This window comes from Hippopotamus amphibius, chromosome 4, assembly GCF_030028045.1.
Source record: "Hippopotamus amphibius kiboko isolate mHipAmp2 chromosome 4, mHipAmp2.hap2, whole genome shotgun sequence".
In the NCBI taxonomy this organism is placed as follows: domain Eukaryota; kingdom Metazoa; phylum Chordata; class Mammalia; order Artiodactyla; family Hippopotamidae; genus Hippopotamus; species Hippopotamus amphibius.
In genome coordinates this window covers 139182921-139206401 of record NC_080189.1, presented here as the reverse complement: position 1 = coordinate 139206401, position 23481 = coordinate 139182921, and positions in this window count along the sequence as shown.

Genomic DNA, 23481 nt, shown 5'->3' with positions numbered 1-23481 from the left:
CGGTGACCATGATGTCCTTGCCATGCAGTTGACATGAGTGAGGTGTCACCCTGCTGGGAAGGGGGTGACCAGGCAGTGGTGACACCCGATGGCCATGAAGGACCCACTTGGCGGCTGATCCATGTGAGATGACACCCCGCCGGCTGGGTTATGACAAGGTCAAGGTGCCACCTGGTGGCCATGATGGCTTCAACACATGGGTCCCATGCGTGATGTGCCACCTCACCTGGAAGGTAGTGCCTGGGCCAATATGTCACCCAGGAGCCATGAAAGCCTCAGCACATGTGTGACCCATGTGAGGTAACAGTGCAATGGACTGGGGGTTCCTGGGCCGACGTGACAACCTGTGGCCATAAGGACCTCCCCACACAGGTGACTTACATGGTGTGGCATCTTGCCAGCAGGGAGTTATGAGGCTGAGGTGGCACCCGGCAGTTAGGAGGCCTCGCCACATGGTTGGCACATGCGAGGTCACCCCTGCAGGGTGGGGTGTGAGCATGAAAAGGTGACACCCATTGTCTGTGTTGTTCTCAGCACACGGGTAAACCATGGATGCTAGCAGCCTGCATGGCAGGGTGTGGCAGGGCCTAGGTGTGACACAGGGGCTGTGATGGCCTCACCATGCAGGTGACCCACATGAGGTGACCCCCAGATGGTGGGGTGTGAGCAGGCCAAGATGACTGCTGGCAGCTGTGAGGGCCTTGCCACATGGGAGACCTGTGCAAAGTGGCCCCATGACAGGGGGAGTGTGCCTGGGATGATGTGTCACCCTGCAGCTGTGATGCCCTCACCAAGGGTTTTACCTGCATGATGGGACACCCCACTGGGCAGGATGTGACCGGACCAGGGTGACACCTGGCAGCCATGGTGACCTCGCCACATGGGTGAGCCATGTGACGTGGCACCCCACCAGGCAGATTGGTACCGGGCTGATGTGACACCCAGTGTCCATGATGGCCTCCCCAAGTGGGTAGCCATGTGAGATGGCACGCCCCCTCATGGGGTGTGACTAGGCCAAGGTGACAACCAGAGCCTCTGACAGCCTCAGTGGATGGGTGGCACATGTGTGGTGACCCCCTGCCTGGTGGGATGTGACCATGCCAAAGTGAAACCTAGCAGCCTTAATGGCCTTGCCACATGGGTGACCCATGCATGGTGCCCCCCTGCAGTGCAGGGTGTGTCAGGACCTAGGTGACACCCAGCAACCATGGTGGCCTTGCCATGCAGTTGACCGAAATGAGGTGACACCCTGGCATGCGGGTTGTGACCAAGGATAGGTGACACCCAGTGACTGTTATGGCCTTGCCACATGGGTGGCATGTGACAGGCACCACCCCAGCAGGCAGGGTGTGACAGTGCCAAAGGAACACCCAGTGGCCATAATGGCCTTGCCACATGGGTGAGCCAGTGTGGTGATACCCTGCAGTGCGGGGTGGCACAGCTCTGAGGTGACACCCAGCAGACATGTCAGCCTGGCCATACAGTTGTCCCATGTGAGGTGACCCCCTGCCGGGAGAAGTGTGACCAGACCAAGCCGACACCCGGTGCCATGAAGCCTTGCTGTGTGGGTTAGCCAGCTGAGGCGGCATCCTGCCATATGAGGTGTGACCAAGGCTAGGTGACACCCAGTAGCTGTGATGGGCTTGCCACGCAGGTGACCCATGCTAGGTTACACCCCACTGGGTGGGGTTTGACCCAGCCAAGGTGACACAGGGGGGCTGGTATGGCCTGGCCATGGAGTTGAACCAATCGACGTGCCATCCAAAAGTGTGGCGTCGGAATGGGCCAAGGTGAGAGTTGCCAGCTATGATGGCCTAATCATGCGGGTGACCAACATGAGGTGGCATCTTGCTTGCCAGGGTGTGTCCAGGCCTTGATCACACCTGGCTGCCGTGATGGCCCCGCCAAATGCATGACCACACAAGGTTGCATTCCACCTGGCAGATAGTGCCCAGGCCAGATGACACCCAGTGGCCATGAGAGTTTTGCTGCATGGGGGACCCATGTGAGGTGGCACTCCACCAGGCGGGGTGTGACTGAGCCAAGTGGACAGCTGGTGTCTGTGATGGCTTGGCCATGCAGGTGACCAGCACAAGCTGGCACCTGACTGGTCAAGGTGTGACAGGGCTGAGGTGGTTAATGGCAGCCAAGGCAACCTTGTCATTTGGGTGACCCCTGCAATTTGGCACCCCACTGGGCGGGGTGTGAGCAGGCTGAAGTGAAACTTGGCCGCAGTAATGACCTTGCGACGTGGGTGACCCCTACAAGATGCCACTCCACCAGCAGTGTGTGACCGAGGTGAGGTGAACCCACCAGCTGTGATGGCCTTGCCATGTGGATGACACAAACAATCGGAAACCTTGCTGGGTGGGCTGTGACCAGGCTGACTTTAACCCAGCGGCTGTGGTGGCCTCACCATGCAGGTGCCCCGTGCAAGATGCCAACTCGCTGCATCAGGTGTGACTGGGCCGAGGTGAAGCCGGCAGCTGTGATGGCCTCCCAACACAGGTGATGCACGTGAGGTGACAGCTGCTGGGTTGGGTGTAAGTGAGGGAAGGTGACAGACAGCAGCAGTGACAGCCTTGCCATGAGTCTGCGAGGCAGGAAGTGACAAACCTACGAAGGGGTTGACCAAGGGGAAGTGACACCCACTGGCTGTGATGACCTTGCTACACAGGTGACTCATGGAATGGGACACTCCACCATCCAGAACATGCCTGGGTGGTGGTGACACCCAGTGGCTGATGGCCATGCCACATGAGTGACACACAAGAGTTGAAACAGCAATGGGCAGGCTGTGCCAGGGCTAAGATGACCCTCAGCAGTCAGGATGGCCTTGACATGCAGGTGACCCCTGTCACTGCCATCCCACCAGAAGGCTGTAACGGAGGCAAAGGTACACCTGCTACACATGACAACAACACCATGTGGGTGACACACAGCAGGATACACCCATCGTGCTGGGTGTGAACAAGGGAAGGTGACACCCAGTGGCTCGGATGGCCTCGCCACGCAGGTGACATGTGGGAGGTGACACAGCTGAGGTGGAGTGTGAATCACTTGATGTGACAGCAGGTGGCCTTGAAAGCCTCACCATACAGGTGACACACACGAGCTGACACCCTGTTCGGCTGTGTGTGACTGAGGCGAAGTGATACCTGGCGATCGTGGCGGCACTGTCAGACGGGTAGCATGCATGTGGTGACACTCTGATGAGGGTGTGACGGAAGCCAGGTGACACACTCTGCCTATAATAGCCTCGCCATGTGGGTGACACATATGAGGAGACACCACACAGGGCATGGTGTGACCAAGACAAGGTGATACAGCAGCCATGACGGGCTCCAGATATGGCTAGCTTGTGCATGGTGACATCCCCCAAGTGGGGTGTGACGCAGCTGAGGTGACTCCCGGTGACCATGATGTCCTTGCCATGCAGTTGACATGAGTGAGGTGTCACCCTGCTGGGAAGGGTGTGAGCAGGCAGTGGTGACACCCGATGGCCGTGAAGGACCCACTTGGCGGCTGATCCATGTGAGATGACACCCCGCCGGCTGGGTTATGACAAGGCCAAGGTGCCACCTGGTGGCCATGATGGCTTCAACACATGGGACCCATGCGTGATGTGCCACCTCACCTGGAAGGTAGTGCCTGGGCCAATATGTCACCCAGGAGCCATGAAAGCCTCAGCACATGTGTGACCCATGTGAGGTAACAGTGCAATGGACTGGGGGTTCCTGGGCCGACGTGACAACCTGTGGCCATAAGGACCTCCCCACACAGGTGACTTACATGGTGTGGCATCTTGCCAGCAGGGAGTTATGAGGCTGAGGTGGCACCCGGTAGTTAGGAGGCCTCGCCACATGGTTGGCACATGCGAGGTCACCCCTGCAGGGTGGGGTGTGAGCATGAAAAGGTGACACCCATTGTCTGTGTTGTTCTCAGCACACGGGTAAACCATGGATGCTAGCAGCCTGCATGGCAGGGTGTGGCAGGGCCTAGGTGTGACACAGGGGCTGTGATGGCCTCACCATGCAGGTGACCCACATGAGGTGACCCCCAGATGGTGTGGTGTGAGCAGGCCAAGATGACTGCTGGCAGCTGTGAGGGCCTTGCCACATGGGAGACCTGTGCAAAGTGGCCCCATGACAGGGGGAGTGTGCCTGGGATGATGTGTCACCCTGCAGCTGTGATGCCCTCACCAAGGGGGTTACCTGCATGATGGGACACCCCACTGGGCAGGATGTGACTGGACCAGGGTGACACCTGGCAGCCATGGTGACCTCGCCACATGGGTGAGCCATGTGACGTGGCACCCCACCAGGCAGATTGGTACCGGGCTGATGTGACACCCAGTGTCCATGATGGCCTCCCCAAGTGGGTAGCCATGTGAGATGGCACGCCCCCTCATGGGGTGTGACTAGGCCAAGGTGACAACCAGAGCCTCTGACAGCCTCAGTGGATGGGTGGCACATGTGTGGTGACCCCCTGCCTGGTGGGATGTGACCATGCCAAAGTGAAACCTAGCAGCCTTAATGGCCTTGCCACATGGGTGACCCATGCATGGTGCCCCCCTGCAGTGCAGGGTGTGTCAGGACCTAGGTGACACCCAGCAACCATGGTGGCCTTGCCATGCAGTTGACCGAAATGAGGTGACACCCTGGCATGCGGGTTGTGACCAAGGATAGGTGACACCCAGTGACTGTTATGGCCTTGCCACATGGGTGGCATGTGACAGGCACCACCCCAGCAGGCAGGGTGTGACAGTGCCAAAGGAACACCCAGTGGCCATAATGGCCTTGCCACATGGGTGAGCCAGTGTGGTGATACCCTGCAGTGCGGGGTGGCACAGCTCCGAGGTGACACCCAGCAGACATGTCAGCCTGGCCATACAGTTGTCCCATGTGAGGTGACCCCCTGCCGGGAGAAGTGTGACCAGACCAAGCCGACACCCGGTGCCATGAAGCCTTGCCGTGTGGGTTAGCCAGCTGAGGTGGCGTCCTGCCATATGAGGTGTGACCAAGGCTAGGTGACACCCAGTAGCTGTGATGGGCTTGCAACACAGGTGATCCATGCTAGGTTACACCCCACTGGGTGGGGTTTGACCCAGCCAAGGTGACACAGGGGAGCTGGTATGGCCTGGCCATGGAGTTGAACCAATCGACGTGCCATCCAAAAGTGTGGCGTCGGAATGGGCCAAGGTGAGAGTTGCCAGCTATGATGGCCTAACCATGTGGGTGACCAACATGAGGTGGCATCTTGCTTGCCAGGGTGTGTCCAGGCCTTGATCACACCTGGCTGCCGTGATGGCCCCGCCAAATGCATGACCACACGAGGTTGCATTCCACCTGGCAGATAGTGCCCAGGCCAGATGACACCCAGTGGCCATGAGAGTTTTGCTGCATGGGGGACCCATGTGAGGTGGCACTCCACCAGGCGGGGTGTGACTGAGCCAAGTGGACAGCTGGTGTCTGTGATGGCTTGGCCATGCAGGTGACCAGCACAAGCTGGCACCTGACTGGTCAAGGTGTGACAGGGCTGAGGTGGTTAATGGCAGCCAAGGCAACCTTGTCATTTGGGTGACCCCTGCAATTTGGCACCCCACTGGGCGGGGTGTGAGCAGGCTGAAGTGAAACTTGGCCGCAGTAATGACCTTGCGACGTGGGTGACCCCTACAAGATGCCACTCCACCAGCAGTGTGTGACCGAGGTGAGGTGAACCCACCAGCTGTGATGGCCTTGCCATGTGGATGACACAAACAATCGGAAACCTTGCTGGGTGGGCTGTGACCAGGCTGACTTTAACCCAGCGGCTGTGGTGGCCTCACCATGCAGGTGCCCCGTGCAAGATGCCAACTCGCTGCATCAGGTGTGACTGGGCCGAGGTGAAGCCGGCAGCTGTGATGGCCTCCCAACACAGGTGATGCACGTGAGGTGACAGCTGCTGGGTTGGGTGTAAGTGAGGGAAGGTGACAGGCAGCAGCAGTGACAGCCTTGCCATGAGTCTGCGAGGCAGGAAGTGACAAACCTACGAAGGGGTTGACCAAGGGGAAGTGACACCCACTGGCTGTGATGACCTTGCTACACAGGTGACTCATGGAATGGGACACTCCACCATCCAGAACATGCCTGGGTGGTGGTGACACCCAGTGGCTGATGGCCATGCCACATGAGTGACACACAAGAGTTGAAACAGCAATGGGCAGGCTGTGCCAGGGCTGAGATGACCCTCAGCAGTCAGGATGGCCTTGACATGCAGGTGACCCCTGTCACTGCCATCCCACCAGAAGGCTGTAACGGAGGCAAAGGTACACCTGCTACACATGACAACACCACCATGTGGGTGACACACAGCAGGATACACCCATCGTGCTGGGTGTGAACAAGGGAAGGTGACACCCAGTGGCTCGGATGGCCTCGCCACGCAGGTGACATGTGGGAGGTGACACAGCTGAGGTGGAGTGTGAATCACTTGACGTGACAGCAGGTGGCCTTGAAAGCCTCACCATACAGGTGACACACACGAGCTGACACCCTGTTTGGCTGTGTGTGACTGAGGCGAAGTGATACCTGGCGATCGTGGCGGCACTGTCAGACGGGTAGCATGCATGTGGTGACACTCTGATGGGGGTGTGACGGAAGCCAGGTGACACACTCTGCCTATAATAGCCTCGCCATGTGGGTGACACATATGAGGAGACACCACACAGGGCATGGTGTGACCAAGACAAGGTGATACAGCAGCCATGACGGGCTCCAGATATGGCTAGCTTGTGCATGGTGACATCCCCCAAGTGGGGTGTGACGCAGCTGAGGTGACTCCCGGTGACCATGATGTCCTTGCCATGCAGTTGACATGAGTGAGGTGTCACCCTGCTGGGAAGGGTGTGAGCAGGCAGTGGTGACACCCGATGGCCGTGAAGGACCCACTTGGCGGCTGATCCATGTGAGATGACACCCCGCCGGCTGGGTTATGACAAGGCCAAGGTGCCACCTGGTGGCCATGATGGCTTCAACACATGGGACCCATGCGTGATGTGCCACCTCACCTGGAAGGTAGTGCCTGGGCCAATATGTCACCCAGGAGCCATGAAAGCCTCAGCACATGTGTGACCCATGTGAGGTAACAGTGCAATGGACTGGGGGTTCCTGGGCCGACGTGACAACCTGTGGCCATAAGGACCTCCCCACACAGGTGACTTACATGGTGTGGCATCTTGCCAGCAGGGAGTTATGAGGCTGAGGTGGCACCCGGTAGTTAGGAGGCCTCGCCACATGGTTGGCACATGCGAGGTCACCCCTGCAGGGTGGGGTGTGAGCATGAAAAGGTGACACCCATTGTCTGTGTTGTTCTCAGCACACGGGTAAACCATGGATGCTAGCAGCCTGCATGGCAGGGTGTGGCAGGGCCTAGGTGTGACACAGGGGCTGTGATGGCCTCACCATGCAGGTGACCCACATGAGGTGACCCCCAGATGGTGTGGTGTGAGCAGGCCAAGATGACTGCTGGCAGCTGTGAGGGCCTTGCCACATGGGAGACCTGTGCAAAGTGGCCCCATGACAGGGGGAGTGTGCCTGGGATGATGTGTCACCCTGCAGCTGTGATGCCCTCACCAAGGGGGTTACCTGCATGATGGGACACCCCACTGGGCAGGATGTGACTGGACCAGGGTGACACCTGGCAGCCATGGTGACCTCGCCACATGGGTGAGCCATGTGACGTGGCACCCCACCAGGCAGATTGGTACCGGGCTGATGTGACACCCAGTGTCCATGATGGCCTCCCCAAGTGGGTAGCCATGTGAGATGGCACGCCCCCTCATGGGGTGTGACTAGGCCAAGGTGACAACCAGAGCCTCTGACAGCCTCAGTGGATGGGTGGCACATGTGTGGTGACCCCCTGCCTGGTGGGATGTGACCATGCCAAAGTGAAACCTAGCAGCCTTAATGGCCTTGCCACATGGGTGACCCATGCATGGTGCCCCCCTGCAGTGCAGGGTGTGTCAGGACCTAGGTGACACCCAGCAACCATGGTGGCCTTGCCATGCAGTTGACCGAAATGAGGTGACACCCTGGCATGCGGGTTGTGACCAAGGATAGGTGACACCCAGTGACTGTTATGGCCTTGCCACATGGGTGGCATGTGACAGGCACCACCCCAGCAGGCAGGGTGTGACAGTGCCAAAGGAACACCCAGTGGCCATAATGGCCTTGCCACATGGGTGAGCCAGTGTGGTGATACCCTGCAGTGCGGGGTGGCACAGCTCCGAGGTGACACCCAGCAGACATGTCAGCCTGGCCATACAGTTGTCCCATGTGAGGTGACCCCCTGCCGGGAGAAGTGTGACCAGACCAAGCCGACACCCGGTGCCATGAAGCCTTGCCGTGTGGGTTAGCCAGCTGAGGTGGCGTCCTGCCATATGAGGTGTGACCAAGGCTAGGTGACACCCAGTAGCTGTGATGGGCTTGCCACGCAGGTGATCCATGCTAGGTTACACCCCACTGGGTGGGGTTTGACCCAGCCAAGGTGACACAGGGGAGCTGGTATGGCCTGGCCATGGAGTTGAACCAATCGACGTGCCATCCAAAAGTGTGGCGTCGGAATGGGCCAAGGTGAGAGTTGCCAGCTATGATGGCCTAACCATGTGGGTGACCAACATGAGGTGGCATCTTGCTTGCCAGGGTGTGTCCAGGCCTTGATCACACCTGGCTGCCGTGATGGCCCCGCCAAATGCATGACCACACGAGGTTGCATTCCACCTGGCAGATAGTGCCCAGGCCAGATGACACCCAGTGGCCATGAGAGTTTTGCTGCATGGGGGAGCCATGTGAGGTGGCACTCCACCAGGCGGGGTGTGACTGAGCCAAGTGGACAGCTGGTGTCTGTGATGGCTTGGCCATGCAGGTGACCAGCACAAGCTGGCACCTGACTGGTCAAGGTGTGACAGGGCTGAGGTGGTTAATGGCAGCCAAGGCAACCTTGTCATTTGGGTGACCCCTGCAATTTGGCACCCCACTGGGCGGGGTGTGAGCAGGCTGAAGTGAAACTTGGCCGCAGTAATGACCTTGCGACGTGGGTGACCCCTACAAGATGCCACTCCACCAGCAGTGTGTGACCGAGGTGAGGTGAACCCACCAGCTGTGATGGCCTTGCCATGTGGATGACACAAACAATCGGAAACCTTGCTGGGTGGGCTGTGACCAGGCTGACTTTAACCCAGCGGCTGTGGTGGCCTCACCATGCAGGTGCCCCGTGCAAGATGCCAACTCGCTGCATCAGGTGTGACTGGGCCGAGGTGAAGCCGGCAGCTGTGATGGCCTCCCAACACAGGTGATGCACGTGAGGTGACAGCTGCTGGGTTGGGTGTAAGTGAGGGAAGGTGACAGGCAGCAGCAGTGACAGCCTTGCCATGAGTCTGCGAGGCAGGAAGTGACAAACCTACGAAGGGGTTGACCAAGGGGAAGTGACACCCACTGGCTGTGATGACCTTGCTACACAGGTGACTCATGGAATGGGACACTCCACCATCCAGAACATGCCTGGGTGGTGGTGACACCCAGTGGCTGATGGCCATGCCACATGAGTGACACACAAGAGTTGAAACAGCAATGGGCAGGCTGTGCCAGGGCTGAGATGACCCTCAGCAGTCAGGATGGCCTTGACATGCAGGTGACCCCTGTCACTGCCATCCCACCAGAAGGCTGTAACGGAGGCAAAGGTACACCTGCTACACATGACAACACCACCATGTGGGTGACACACAGCAGGATACACCCATCGTGCTGGGTGTGAACAAGGGAAGGTGACACCCAGTGGCTCGGATGGCCTCGCCACGCAGGTGACATGTGGGAGGTGACACAGCTGAGGTGGAGTGTGAATCACTTGACGTGACAGCAGGTGGCCTTGAAAGCCTCACCATACAGGTGACACACACGAGCTGACACCCTGTTTGGCTGTGTGTGACTGAGGCGAAGTGATACCTGGCGATCGTGGCGGCACTGTCAGACGGGTAGCATGCATGTGGTGACACTCTGATGGGGGTGTGACTGAAGCCAGGTGACACACTCTGCCTATAACAGCCTCGCCATGTGGGTGACACATATGAGGAGACACCACACAGGGCATGGTGTGACCAAGACAAGGTGATACAGCAGCCATGACGGGCTCCAGATATGGCTAGCTTGTGCATGGTGACATCCCCCAAGTGGGGTGTGACGCAGCTGAGGTGACTCCCGGTGACCATGATGTCCTTGCCATGCAGTTGACATGAGTGAGGTGTCACCCTGCTGGGAAGGGTGTGAGCAGGCAGTGGTGACACCCGATGGCCGTGAAGGACCCACTTGGCGGCTGATCCATGTGAGATGACACCCCGCCGGCTGGGTTATGACAAGGCCAAGGTGCCACCTGGTGGCCATGATGGCTTCAACACATGGGACCCATGCGTGATGTGCCACCTCACCTGGAAGGTAGTGCCTGGGCCAATATGTCACCCAGGAGCCATGAAAGCCTCAGCACATGTGTGACCCATGTGAGGTAACAGTGCAATGGACTGGGGGTTCCTGGGCCGACGTGACAACCTGTGGCCATAAGGACCTCCCCACACAGGTGACTTACATGGTGTGGCATCTTGCCAGCAGGGAGTTATGAGGCTGAGGTGGCACCCGGTAGTTAGGAGGCCTCGCCACATGGTTGGCACATGCGAGGTCACCCCTGCAGGGTGGGGTGTGAGCATGAAAAGGTGACACCCATTGTCTGTGTTGTTCTCAGCACACGGGTAAACCATGGATGCTAGCAGCCTGCATGGCAGGGTGTGGCAGGGCCTAGGTGTGACACAGGGGCTGTGATGGCCTCACCATGCAGGTGACCCACATGAGGTGACCCCCAGATGGTGTGGTGTGAGCAGGCCAAGATGACTGCTGGCAGCTGTGAGGGCCTTGCCACATGGGAGACCTGTGCAAAGTGGCCCCATGACAGGGGGAGTGTGCCTGGGATGATGTGTCACCCTGCAGCTGTGATGCCCTCACCAAGGGGGTTACCTGCATGATGGGACACCCCACTGGGCAGGATGTGACTGGACCAGGGTGACACCTGGCAGCCATGGTGACCTCGCCACATGGGTGAGCCATGTGACGTGGCACCCCACCAGGCAGATTGGTACCGGGCTGATGTGACACCCAGTGTCCATGATGGCCTCCCCAAGTGGGTAGCCATGTGAGATGGCACGCCCCCTCATGGGGTGTGACTAGGCCAAGGTGACAACCAGAGCCTCTGACAGCCTCAGTGGATGGGTGGCACATGTGTGGTGACCCCCTGCCTGGTGGGATGTGACCATGCCAAAGTGAAACCTAGCAGCCTTAATGGCCTTGCCACATGGGTGACCCATGCATGGTGCCCCCCTGCAGTGCAGGGTGTGTCAGGACCTAGGTGACACCCAGCAACCATGGTGGCCTTGCCATGCAGTTGACCGAAATGAGGTGACACCCTGGCATGCGGGTTGTGACCAAGGATAGGTGACACCCAGTGACTGTTATGGCCTTGCCACATGGGTGGCATGTGACAGGCACCACCCCAGCAGGCAGGGTGTGACAGTGCCAAAGGAACACCCAGTGGCCATAATGGCCTTGCCACATGGGTGAGCCAGTGTGGTGATACCCTGCAGTGCGGGGTGGCACAGCTCCGAGGTGACACCCAGCAGACATGTCAGCCTGGCCATACAGTTGTCCCATGTGAGGTGACCCCCTGCCGGGAGAAGTGTGACCAGACCAAGCCGACACCCGGTGCCATGAAGCCTTGCCGTGTGGGTTAGCCAGCTGAGGTGGCGTCCTGCCATATGAGGTGTGACCAAGGCTAGGTGACACCCAGTAGCTGTGATGGGCTTGCCACGCAGGTGATCCATGCTAGGTTACACCCCACTGGGTGGGGTTTGACCCAGCCAAGGTGACACAGGGGAGCTGGTATGGCCTGGCCATGGAGTTGAACCAATCGACGTGCCATCCAAAAGTGTGGCGTCGGAATGGGCCAAGGTGAGAGTTGCCAGCTATGATGGCCTAACCATGTGGGTGACCAACATGAGGTGGCATCTTGCTTGCCAGGGTGTGTCCAGGCCTTGATCACACCTGGCTGCCGTGATGGCCCCGCCAAATGCATGACCACACGAGGTTGCATTCCACCTGGCAGATAGTGCCCAGGCCAGATGACACCCAGTGGCCATGAGAGTTTTGCTGCATGGGGGAGCCATGTGAGGTGGCACTCCACCAGGCGGGGTGTGACTGAGCCAAGTGGACAGCTGGTGTCTGTGATGGCTTGGCCATGCAGGTGACCAGCACAAGCTGGCACCTGACTGGTCAAGGTGTGACAGGGCTGAGGTGGTTAATGGCAGCCAAGGCAACCTTGTCATTTGGGTGACCCCTGCAATTTGGCACCCCACTGGGCGGGGTGTGAGCAGGCTGAAGTGAAACTTGGCCGCAGTAATGACCTTGCGACGTGGGTGACCCCTACAAGATGCCACTCCACCAGCAGTGTGTGACCGAGGTGAGGTGAACCCACCAGCTGTGATGGCCTTGCCATGTGGATGACACAAACAATCGGAAACCTTGCTGGGTGGGCTGTGACCAGGCTGACTTTAACCCAGCGGCTGTGGTGGCCTCACCATGCAGGTGCCCCGTGCAAGATGCCAACTCGCTGCATCAGGTGTGACTGGGCTGAGGTGAAGCCGGCAGCTGTGATGGCCTCCCAACACAGGTGATGCACGTGAGGTGACAGCTGCTGGGTTGGGTGTAAGTGAGGGAAGGTGACAGGCAGCAGCAGTGACAGCCTTGCCATGAGTCTGCGAGGCAGGAAGTGACAAACCTACGAAGGGGTTGACCAAGGGGAAGTGACACCCACTGGCTGTGATGACCTTGCTACACAGGTGACTCATGGAATGGGACACTCCACCATCCAGAACATGCCTGGGTGGTGGTGACACCCAGTGGCTGATGGCCATGCCACATGAGTGACACACAAGAGTTGAAACAGCAATGGGCAGGCTGTGCCAGGGCTGAGATGACCCTCAGCAGTCAGGATGGCCTTGACATGCAGGTGACCCCTGTCACTGCCATCCCACCAGAAGGCTGTAACGGAGGCAAAGGTACACCTGCTACACATGACAACAACACCATGTGGGTGACACACAGCAGGATACACCCATCGTGCTGGGTGTGAACAAGGGAAGGTGACACCCAGTGGCTCGGATGGCCTCGCCACGCAGGTGACATGTGGGAGGTGACACAGCTGAGGTGGAGTGTGAATCACTTGATGTGACAGCAGGTGGCCTTGAAAGCCTCACCATACAGGTGACACACACGAGCTGACACCATGTTTGGCTGTGTGTGACTGAGGTGAAGTGATACCTGGCGATCGTGGCGGCACTGTCAGACGGGTAGCATGCATGTGGTGACACTCTGATGGGGGTGTGACGGAAGCCAGGTGACACACTCTGCCTATAACAGCCTCGCCATGTGGGTGACACATATGAGGAGACACCACACAGGGCATGGTGTGACCAAGACAAGGTGATACAGCAGCCATGACGGGCTCCAGATATGGCTAGCTTGTGCATGGTGACATCCCCCAAGTGGGGTGTGACGCAGCTGAGGTGACTCCCGGTGACCATGATGTCCTTGCCATGCAGTTGACATGAGTGAGGTGTCACCCTGCTGGGAAGGGTGTGAGCAGGCAGTGGTGACACCCGATGGCCGTGAAGGACCCACTTGGCGGCTGATCCATGTGAGATGACACCCCGCCGGCTGGGTTATGACAAGGCCAAGGTGCCACCTGGTGGCCATGATGGCTTCAACACATGGGACCCATGCGTGATGTGCCACCTCACCTGGAAGGTAGTGCCTGGGCCAATATGTCACCCAGGAGCCATGAAAGCCTCAGCACATGTGTGACCCATGTGAGGTAACAGTGCAATGGACTGGGGGTTCCTGGGCCGACGTGACAACCTGTGGCCATAAGGACCTCCCCACACAGGTGACTTACATGGTGTGGCATCTTGCCAGCAGGGAGTTATGAGGCTGAGGTGGCACCCGGCAGTTAGGAGGCCTCGCCACATGGTTGGCACATGCGAGGTCACCCCTGCAGGGTGGGGTGTGAGCATGAAAAGGTGACACCCATTGTCTGTGTTGTTCTCAGCACACGGGTAAACCATGGATGCTAGCAGCCTGCATGGCAGGGTGTGGCAGGGCCTAGGTGTGACACAGGGGCTGTGATGGCCTCACCATGCAGGTGACCCACATGAGGTGACCCCCAGATGGTGGGGTGTGAGCAGGCCAAGATGACTGCTGGCAGCTGTGAGGGCCTTGCCACATGGGAGACCTGTGCAAAGTGGCCCCATGACAGGGGGAGTGTGCCTGGGATGATGTGTCACCCTGCAGCTGTGATGCCCTCACCAAGGGGGTTACCTGCATGATGGGACACCCCACTGGGCAGGATGTGACCGGACCAGGGTGACACCTGGCAGCCATGGTGACCTCGCCACATGGGTGAGCCATGTGACGTGGCACCCCACCAGGCAGATTGGTACCGGGCTGATGTGACACCCAGTGTCCATGATGGCCTCCCCAAGTGGGTAGCCATGTGAGATGGCACGCCCCCTCATGGGGTGTGACTAGGCCAAGGTGACAACCAGAGCCTCTGACAGCCTCAGTGGATGGGTGGCACATGTGTGGTGACCCCCTGCCTGGTGGGATGTGACCATGCCAAAGTGAAACCTAGCAGCCTTAATGGCCTTGCCACATGGGTGACCCATGCATGGTGCCCCCCTGCAGTGCAGGGTGTGTCAGGACCTAGGTGACACCCAGCAACCATGGTGGCCTTGCCATGCAGTTGACCGAAATGAGGTGACACCCTGGCATGCGGGTTGTGACCAAGGATAGGTGACACCCAGTGACTGTTATGGCCTTGCCACATGGGTGGCATGTGACAGGCACCACCCCAGCAGGCAGGGTGTGACAGTGCCAAAGGAACACCCAGTGGCCATAATGGCCTTGCCACATGGGTGAGCCAGTGTGGTGATACCCTGCAGTGCGGGGTGGCACAGCTCCGAGGTGACACCCAGCAGACATGTCAGCCTGGCCATACAGTTGTCCCATGTGAGGTGACCCCCTGCCGGGAGAAGTGTGACCAGACCAAGCCGACACCCGGTGCCATGAAGCCTTGCCGTGTGGGTTAGCCAGCTGAGGTGGCGTCCTGCCATATGAGGTGTGACCAAGGCTAGGTGACACCCAGTAGCTGTGATGGGCTTGCCACGCAGGTGATCCATGCTAGGTTACACCCCACTGGGTGGGGTTTGACCCAGCCAAGGTGACACAGGGGAGCTGGTATGGCCTGGCCATGGAGTTGAACCAATCGACGTGCCATCCAAAAGTGTGGCGTCGGAATGGGCCAAGGTGAGAGTTGCCAGCTATGATGGCCTAACCATGTGGGTGACCAACATGAGGTGGCATCTTGCTTGCCAGGGTGTGTCCAGGCCTTGATCACACCTGGCTGCCGTGATGGCCCCGCCAAATGCATGACCACACGAGGTTGCATTCCACCTGGCAGATAGTGCCCAGGCCAGATGACACCCAGTGGCCATGAGAGTTTTGCTGCATGGGGGAGCCATGTGAGGTGGCACTCCACCAGGCGGGGTGTGACTGAGCCAAGTGGACAGCTGGTGTCTGTGATGGCTTGGCCATGCAGGTGACCAGCACAAGCTGGCACCTGACTGGTCAAGGTGTGACAGGGCTGAGGTGGTTAATGGCAGCCAAGGCAACCTTGTCATTTGGGTGACCCCTGCAATTTGGCACCCCACTGGGCGGGGTGTGAGCAGGCTGAAGTGAAACTTGGCCGCAGTAATGACCTTGCGATGTGGGTGACCCCTACAAGATGCCACTCCACCAGCAGTGTGTGACCGAGGTGAGGTGAACCCACCAGCTGTGATGGCCTTGCCATGTGGATGACACAAACAATCGGAAACCTTGCTGGGTGGGCTGTGACCAGGCTGACTTTAACCCAGCGGCTGTGGTGGCCTCACCATGCAGGTGCCCCGTGCAAGATGCCAACTCGCTGCATCAGGTGTGACTGGGCCGAGGTGAAGCCGGCAGCTGTGATGGCCTCCCAACACAGGTGATGCACGTGAGGTGACAGCTGCTGGGTTGGGTGTAAGTGAGGGAAGGTGACAGACAGCAGCAGTGACAGCCTTGCCATGAGTCTGTGAGGCAGGAAGTGACAAACCTACGAAGGGGTTGACCAAGGGGAAGTGACACCCACTGGCTGTGATGACCTTGCTACACAGGTGACTCATGGAATGGGACACTCCACCATCCAGAACATGCCTGGGTGGTGGTGACACCCAGTGGCTGATGGCCATGCCACATGAGTGACACACAAGAGTTGAAACAGCAATGGGCAGGCTGTGCCAGGGCTGAGATGACCCTCAGCAGTCAGGATGGCCTTGACATGCAGGTGACCCCTGTCACTGCCATCCCACCAGAAGGCTGTAACGGAGGCAAAGGTACACCTGCTACACATGACAACACCACCATGTGGGTGACACACAGCAGGATACACCCATCGTGCTGGGTGTGAACAAGGGAAGGTGACACCCAGTGGCTCGGATGGCCTCGCCACGCAGGTGACATGTGGGAGGTGACACAGCTGAGGTGGAGTGTGAATCACTTGACGTGACAGCAGGTGGCCTTGAAAGCCTCACCGTACAGGTGACACACACGAGCTGACACCCTGTTTGGCTGTGTGTGACTGAGGCGAAGTGATACCTGGCGATCGTGGCGGCACTGTCAGACGGGTAGCATGCATGTGGTGACACTCTGATGGGGGTGTGACGGAAGCCAGGTGACACACTCTGCCTATAATAGCCTCGCCATGTGGGTGACACATATGAGGAGACACCACACAGGGCATGGTGTGACCAAGACAAGGTGATACAGCAGCCATGACGGGCTCCAGATATGGCTAGCTTGTGCATGGTGACATCCCCCAAGTGGGGTGTGACGCAGCTGAGGTGACTCCCGATGACCATGATGTCCTTGCCATGCAGTTGACATGAGTGAGGTGTCACCCTGCTGGGAAGGGTGTGAGCAGGCAGTGGTGACACCCGATGGCCGTGAAGGACCCACTTGGTGGCTGATCCATGTGAGATGACACCCCGCCGGCTGGGTTATGACAAGGCCAAGGTGCCACCTGGTGGCCATGATGGCTTCAACACATGGGACCCATGCGTGATGTGCCACCTCACCTGGAAGGTAGTGCCTGGGCCAATATGTCACCCAGGAGCCATGAAAGCCTCAGCACATGTGTGACCCATGTGAGGTAACAGTGCAATGGACTGGGGGTTCCTGGGCCGACGTGACAACCTGTGGCCATAAGGACCTCCCCACACAGGTGACTTACATGGTGTGGCATCTTGCCAGCAGGGAGTTATGAGGCTGAGGTGGCACCCGGCAGTTAGGAGGCCTCGCCACATGGTTGGCACATGCGAGGTCACCCCTGCAGGGTGGGGTGTGAGCATGAAAAGGTGACACCCATTGTCTGTGTTGTTCTCAGCACACGGGTAAACCATGGATGCTAGCAGCCTGCATGGCAGGGTGTGGCAGGGCCTAGGTGTGACACAGGGGCTGTGATGGCCTCACCATGCAGGTGACCCACATGAGGTGACCCCCAGATGGTGGGGTGTGAGCAGGCCAAGATGACTGCTGGCAGCTGTGAGGGCCTTGCCACATGGGAGACCTGTGCAAAGTGGCCCCATGACAGGGGGAGTGTGCCTGGGATGATGTGTCACCCTGCAGCTGTGATGCCCTCACCAAGGGGGTTACCTGCATGATGGGACACCCCACTGGGCAGGATGTGACTGGACCAGGGTGACACCTGGCAGCCATGGTGACCTCGCCACATGGGTGAACCATGTGACGTGGCACCCCACCAGGCAGATTGGTACCGGGCTGATGTGACACCCAGTGTCCATGATGGCCTCCCCAAGTGGGTAGCCATGTGAGATGGCACGCCCCCTCATGGGGTGTGACTAGGCCAAGGTGACAACCAGAGCCTCTGACAGCCTCAGTGGATGGGTGGCACATGTGTGGTGACCCCCTGCCTGGTGGGATGTGACCATGCCAAAGTGAAACCTAGCAGCCTTAATGGCCTTGCCACATGGGTGACCCATGCATGGTGCCCCCCTGCAGTGCAGGGTGTGTCAGGACCTAGGTGACACCCAGCAACCATGGTGGCCTTGCCATGCAGTTGACCGAAATGAGGTGACACCCTGGCATGCGGGTTGTGACCAAGGATAGGTGACACCCAGTGACTGTTATGGCCTTGCCACATGGGTGGCATGTGACAGGCACCACCCCAGCAGGCAGGGTGTGACAGTGCCAAAGGAACACCCAGTGGCCATAATGGCCTTGCCACATGGGTGAGCCAGTGTGGTGATACCCTGCAGTGCGGGGTGGCACAGCTCCAAGGTGACACCCAGCAGACATGTCAGCCTGGCCATACAGTTGTCCCATGTGAGGTGACCCCCTGCCGGGAGAAGTGTGACCAGACCAAGCCGACACCCGGTGCCATGAAGCCGTGCCGTGTGGGTTAGCCAGCTGAGGTGGCGTCCTGCCATATGAGGTGTGACCAAGGCTAGGTGACACCCAGTAGCTGTGATGGGCTTGCCACGCAGGTGACCCATGCTAGGTTACACCCCACTGGGTGGGGTTTGACCCAGCCAAGGTGACACAGGGGAGCTGGTATGGCCTGGCCATGGAGTTGAACCAATCGACGTGCCATCCAAAAGTGTGGCGTCGGAATGGGCCAAGGTGAGAGTTGCCAGCTATGATGGCCTAACCATGTGGGTGACCAACATGAGGTGGCATCTTGCTTGCCAGGGTGTGTCCAGGCCTTGATCACACCTGGCTGCCGTGATGGCCCCGCCAAATGCATGACCACACGAGGTTGCATTCCACCTGGCAGATAGTGCCCAGGCCAGATGACACCCAGTGGCCATGAGAGTTTTGCTGCATGGGGGACCCATGTGAGGTGGCACTCCACCAGGCGGGGTGTGACTGAGCCAAGTGGACAGCTGGTGTCTGTGATGGCTTGGCCATGCAGGTGACCAGCACAAGCTGGCACCTGACTGGTCAAGGTGTGACAGGGCTGAGGTGGTTAATGGCAGCCAAGGCAACCTTGTCATTTGGGTGACCCCTGCAATTTGGCACCCCACTGGGCGGGGTGTGAGCAGGCTGAAGTGAAACTTGGCTGCAGTAATGACCTTGCGACGTGGGTGACCCCTACAAGATGCCACTCCACCAGCAGTGTGTGACCGAGGTGAGGTGAACCCACCAGCTGTGATGGCCTTGCCATGTGGATGACACAAACAATCGGAAACCTTGCTGGGTGGGCTGTGACCAGGCTGACTTTAACCCAGCGGCTGTGGTGGCCTCACCATGCAGGTGCCCCGTGCAAGATGCCAACTCGCTGCATCAGGTGTGACTGGGCCGAGGTGAAGCCGGCAGCTGTGATGGCCTCCCAACACAGGTGATGCACGTGAGGTGACAGCTGCTGGGTTGGGTGTAAGTGAGGGAAGGTGACAGACAGCAGCAGTGACAGCCTTGCCATGAGTCTGCGAGGCAGGAAGTGACAAACCTACGAAGGGGTTGACCAAGGGGAAGTGACACCCACTGGCTGTGATGACCTTGCTACACAGGTGACTCATGGAATGGGACACTCCACCATCCAGAACATGCCTGGGTGGTGGTGACACCCAGTGGCTGATGGCCATGCCACATGAGTGACACACAAGAGTTGAAACAGCAATGGGCAGGCTGTGCCAGGGCTGAGATGACCCTCAGCAGTCAGGATGGCCTTGACATGCAGGTGACCCCTGTCACTGCCATCCCACCAGAAGGCTGTAACGGAGGCAAAGGTACACCTGCTACACATGACAACAACACCATGTGGGTGACACACAGCAGGATACACCCATCGTGCTGGGTGTGAACAAGGGAAGGTGACACCCAGTGGCTCGGATGGCCTCGCCACGCAGGTGACATGTGGGAGGTGACACAGCTGAGGTGGAGTGTGAATCACTTGATGTGACAGCAGGTGGCCTTGAAAGCCTCACCATACAGGTGACACACACGAGCTGACACCCTGTTCGGCTGTGTGTGACTGAGGCGAAGTGATACCTGGCGATCGTGGCGGCACTGTCAGACGGGTAGCATGCATGTGGTGACACTCTGATGGGGGTGTGACGGAAGCCAGGTGACACACTCTGCCTATAATAGCCTCGCCATGTGGGTGACACATATGAGGAGACACCACACAGGGCATGGTGTGACCAAGACAAGGTGATACAGCAGCCATGACGGGCTCCAGATATGGCTAGCTTGTGCATGGTGACATCCCCCAAGTGGGGTGTGACGCAGCTGAGGTGACTCCCGATGACCATGATGTCCTTGCCATGCAGTTGACATGAGTGAGGTGTCACCCTGCTGGGAAGGGTGTGAGCAGGCAGTGGTGACACCCGATGGCCGTGAAGGACCCACTTGGCGGCTGATCCATGTGAGATGACACCCCGCCGGCTGGGTTATGACAAGGCCAAGGTGCCACCTGGTGGCCATGATGGCTTCAACACATGGGACCCATGCGTGATGTGCCACCTCACCTGGAAGGTAGTGCCTGGGCCAATATGTCACCCAGGAGCCATGAAAGCCTCAGCACATGTGTGACCCATGTGAGGTAACAGTGCAATGGACTGGGGGTTCCTGGGCCGACGTGACAACCTGTGGCCATAAGGACCTCCCCACACAGGTGACTTACATGGTGTGGCATCTTGCCAGCAGGGAGTTATGAGGCTGAGGTGGCACCCGGCAGTTAGGAGGCCTCGCCACATGGTTGGCACATGCGAGGTCACCCCTGCAGGGTGGGGTGTGAGCATGAAAAGGTGACACCCATTGTCTGTGTTGTTCTCAGCACACGGGTAAACCATGGATGCTAGCAGCCTGCATGGCAGGGTGTGGCAGGGCCTAGGTGTGACACAGGGGCTGTGATGGCCTCACCATGCAGGTGACCCACATGAGGTGACCCCCAGATGGTGGGGTGTGAGCAGGCCAAGATGACTGCTGGCAGCTGTGAGGGCCTTGCCACATGGGAGACCTGTGCAAAGTGGCCCCATGACAGGGGGAGTGTGCCTGGGATGATGTGTCACCCTGCAGCTGTGATGCCCTCACCAAGGGGGTTACCTGCATGATGGGACACCCCACTGGGCAGGATGTGACCGGACCAGGGTGACACCTGGCAGCCATGGTGACCTCGCCACATGGGTGAGCCATGTGACGTGGCACCCCACCAGGCAGATTGGTACCGGGCTGATGTGACACCCAGTGTCCATGATGGCCTCCCCAAGTGGGTAGCCATGTGAGATGGCACGCCCCCTCATGGGGTGTGACTAGGCCAAGGTGACAACCAGAGCCTCTGACAGCCTCAGTGGATGGGTGGCACATGTGTGGTGACCCCCTGCCTGGTGGGATGTGACCATGCCAAAGTGAAACCTAGCAGCCTTAATGGCCTTGCCACATGGGTGACCCATGCATGGTGCCCCCCTGCAGTGCAGGGTGTGTCAGGACCTAGGTGACACCCAGCAACCATGGTGGCCTTGCCATGCAGTTGACCGAAATGAGGTGACACCCTGGCATGCGGGTTGTGACCAAGGATAGGTGACACCCAGTGACTGTTATGGCCTTGCCACATGGGTGGCATGTGACAGGCACCACCCCAGCAGGCAGGGTGTGACAGTGCCAAAGGAACACCCAGTGGCCATAATGGCCTTGCCACATGGGTGAGCCAGTGTGGTGATACCCTGCAGTGCGGGGTGGCACAGCTCCAAGGTGACACCCAGCAGACATGTCAGCCTGGCCATACAGTTGTCCCATGTGAGGTGACCCCCTGCCGGGAGAAGTGTGACCAGACCAAGCCGACACCCGGTGCCATGAAGCCTTGCCGTGTGGGTTAGCCAGCTGAGGTGGCGTCCTGCCATATGAGGTGTGACCAAGGCTAGGTGACACCCAGTAGCTGTGATGGGCTTGCCACGCAGGTGATCCATGCTAGGTTACACCCCACTGGGTGGGGTTTGACCCAGCCAAGGTGACACAGGGGAGCTGGTATGGCCTGGCCATGGAGTTGAACCAATCGACGTGCCATCCAAAAGTGTGGCGTCGGAATGGGCCAAGGTGAGAGTTGCCAGCTATGATGGCCTAACCATGTGGGTGACCAACATGAGGTGGCATCTTGCTTGCCAGGGTGTGTCCAGGCCTTGATCACACCTGGCTGCCGTGATGGCCCCGCCAAATGCATGACCACACGAGGTTGCATTCCACCTGGCAGATAGTGCCCAGGCCAGATGACACCCAGTGGCCATGAGAGTTTTGCTGCATGGGGGACCCATGTGAGGTGGCACTCCACCAGGCGGGGTGTGACTGAGCCAAGTGGACAGCTGGTGTCTGTGATGGCTTGGCCATGCAGGTGACCAGCACAAGCTGGCACCTGACTGGTCAAGGTGTGACAGGGCTGAGGTGGTTAATGGCAGCCAAGGCAACCTTGTCATTTGGGTGACCCCTGCAATTTGGCACCCCACTGGGCGGGGTGTGAGCAGGCTGAAGTGAAACTTGGCCGCAGTAATGACCTTGCGACGTGGGTGACCCCTACAAGATGCCACTCCACCAGCAGTGTGTGACCGAGGTGAGGTGAACCCACCAGCTGTGATGGCCTTGCCATGTGGATGACACAAACAATCGGAAACCTTGCTGGGTGGGCTGTGACCAGGCTGACTTTAACCCAGCGGCTGTGGTGGCCTCACCATGCAGGTGCCCCGTGCAAGATGCCAACTCGCTGCATCAGGTGTGACTGGGCCGAGGTGAAGCCGGCAGCTGTGATGGCCTCCCAACACAGGTGATGCACGTGAGGTGACAGCTGCTGGGTTGGGTGTAAGTGAGGGAAGGTGACAGACAGCAGCAGTGACAGCCTTGCCATGAGTCTGTGAGGCAGGAAGTGACAAACCTACGAAGGGGTTGACCAAGGGGAAGTGACACCCACTGGCTGTGATGACCTTGCTACACAGGTGACTCATGGAATGGGACACTCCACCATCCAGAACATGCCTGGGTGGTGGTGACACCCAGTGGCTGATGGCCATGCCACATGAGTGACACACAAGAGTTGAAACAGCAATGGGCAGGCTGTGCCAGGGCTGAGATGACCCTCAGCAGTCAGGATGGCCTTGACATGCAGGTGACCCCTGTCACTGCCATCCCACCAGAAGGCTGTAACGGAGGCAAAGGTACACCTGCTACACATGACAACAACACCATGTGGGTGACACACAGCAGGATACACCCATCGTGCTGGGTGTGAACAAGGGAAGGTGACACCCAGTGGCTCGGATGGCCTCGCCACGCA